Source organism: Petaurus breviceps, unplaced genomic scaffold (assembly GCF_028583685.1).
Source record: "Petaurus breviceps papuanus isolate PSGF00001 unplaced genomic scaffold, PetGlider_PUasm1.0 90822, whole genome shotgun sequence".
NCBI lineage: Eukaryota > Metazoa > Chordata > Mammalia > Diprotodontia > Petauridae > Petaurus > Petaurus breviceps.
The window spans coordinates 18,605,908-18,608,423 of NW_027187351.1; the positions used below are offsets into that span (position 1 = coordinate 18,605,908).

General features: G+C 37.0%; 1 pseudogene; it reads left to right on the forward strand.

The window, feature by feature from the left end:
- Nucleotides 1–284: 284 nt before the first annotated feature.
- LOC138148166 (eukaryotic initiation factor 4A-III-like) lies at nucleotides 285–1,718 on the forward strand (annotated as a pseudogene).
- The last annotated feature ends 798 nt before the right edge of the window (nucleotides 1,719–2,516 follow it).

The following is a 2,516-nucleotide window of genomic DNA, read 5'->3' on the forward strand; positions in this document are numbered from 1 at the left end:
CTAGACTCCCAATTTAAGAATCTTGGGTCACTGGCCCCTGTGTTACAGTGGGAGGGCTTAACTTCAGAAGCCAAGAAATGGGCAAAAATCATGAGCAAAAGAATAGAAAAGGACGAGGATCACAGATTCTTCTGGGAAGAGGGAATATTAAGGCACAGATTCATAAGAGTGCAACACAGTCAATTTACCCATATATGAAACCTCAAAGCAGAATATGAACTGGTAACAAATCCAAAAATCTGGACCTGCTCCCCTCTCACCCGCTTTCATTCTTCCTGGGCTATATGACTGCTACAGCCATGATGGTTACTTCAGGTTCTGTGCAGAATCGGCTGCCAAAGGAGGAAGATATAACCAAAGTGGAATTCGAGACCAGTGAAGAGTTGGATGTGACATCCACTTTCAACATGATGAGTCTATGAGAGGACCTGTTTTGGGAAATCATCAGCTATCCAACAGCATGCTATCAAACAAATTATTAAAGGAAGAGATGTCATCACACATTGTCAATCTGGTACAAGCAAAATAGCAACATTTAGCATTTCAGTTCTTTGGTGTCTGGATATTCAAGTGTGAGAAACCCAGGCTTTGATCTTAGCTCCAACCAGGGAATTAGCTGTGTAGATTCAATAGGGTCTTCTTGCTTTTGATGCTTACATGAATGTCCAGTATCATGCCTGTATTGGGGGGACAAATGTTGGTGAAGGTATCAGGAAATTGGATTATGAGCATCATGTTGCAGCTGGTACAACAGATCATTTATTTGATTTCATTCATCACAGAAGTTTAAGACCCTGTGCTATCAAGATGTTGGTTTTGGATGAAGCTGATGAAATGCTTAATATAGGGTTCAAGGAACAAACTTATGACATGTCCAAATACCTGCCTCCAGCTACCCAGGTGGTTTTTATCACTGCCAAATTGCCTCATGAGATCTTAGAAATGACCAATAAATTCATGAATGATCTAATTCACATATTGGTAAAATGTGATGAATTGACTTTTGTAGGAATCAAGCAGTTTTTTTGTGGCAGTGGAAAGGGAAAAGTGGAAATTTGACACATTCTGTGATCTTTATTATAGCTTGACCATCACACAAGCAGTCATCTTTTGTAATACCAAGAGTAACATAGACTGAGTGACTGAGAAGATGAGAGGAGCTAACTTCACCATTTCTTTGAAAAATAGAGACATGTCCCCAAAACAGAGAGAGTCCATAATGAAAGAGTTTAGATATCATGCAAGCCTACTACTTATATCTACAGATCACTGGTCCAGAGGATTAGATGTTCCTCAGGTATCTTTTATCATTAACTATGATCTACCAAATAACAGAGAATTATATATATATATATATATATATATATACACATACACACACACACACACAATTGGGAGATAAGGTTGATATGGCCAACAAGGTATTGCAATTAATTTTGTAAAAAAGGATGACATCCATTTTCTCAGAGATATCCAACAGTACTATTCAACTCAGATTGATGAAATGTCCATGAATGTTGCTGATATAATGTGAGGAAACTGATTTAAAGACCAGTTGGAGAATATTTTATACTACATTTGAAAGTTGAAGAGCTTATTGTATGACATATAAGTACAAATCTTATTTAATAAGAAGGTTTATTTGTTTTAAACTCTCTTCACCCTCCTGCCTTACAAGCTGCTCTTTGTGGGATTTCTGCCTGTGTGCATGTAAATTATGTATTAAGTCTGTTTTTCATTTAAAAAATAAGAAATTTTCAAATAAAAAATGCAATAAGCCTTCTTGGAAGAGCTCAAGAAGTATTTTAAAAGCCAAATTTGAGACACAGAAGAAAAATTAAACAATTCTTTTTAAAATATAATTGAGAAAATGGAAAAAAAAATCTTTGAATAAAATAACTCATTAAACAAAGTACCTTTGGTCAAATGGTGAAGGAGGTACAAAACATTAACTGGAGAAAATAACACCTTAAAAAGTAAAAATTGACCAAATGGAAAAGTATGGACAAAAGCTAACTGAAGAAAATAATTTGTTAAAAATTGAAATCGGGCAAGTAAAAGATGGCTATGAGGCAGCAAGAATCAGTCCAATAAAATAAAAAAAAAAGAACAAAATGTAAAAACGTGAGCAGAATCAGAGTAAAAGCTGGAATTCACCTGAACTCCTCCATGAATTCCTTTAGTATCCTCTAACAAGAGAATCTGAATGAATTTTAGAGTGGCAGGATCCATTGGTAGATGAAGCATGGCATATTTCCAGTTCAGCAAAGTGCAGAACTAGAGCTGGGCAGGGTGAGTGCAATGTATGGAGCACAGGGTCTACACCAGCATGTATCTGGAGTGAGCCAGAGCAAAGTGACTCACCCACCAGAAGGGCGATTTGCAGGCCTCTCTCAATAGGACAGGGGACTGTTGGTGATAGGTAAGAGACAAGTTCAGGACCAGGAGCAGTTAAAGAAACTATACCTGGGGCTATGAGTCCACAGCCTGAATGTTTAAAAATCACCTACCTGAAG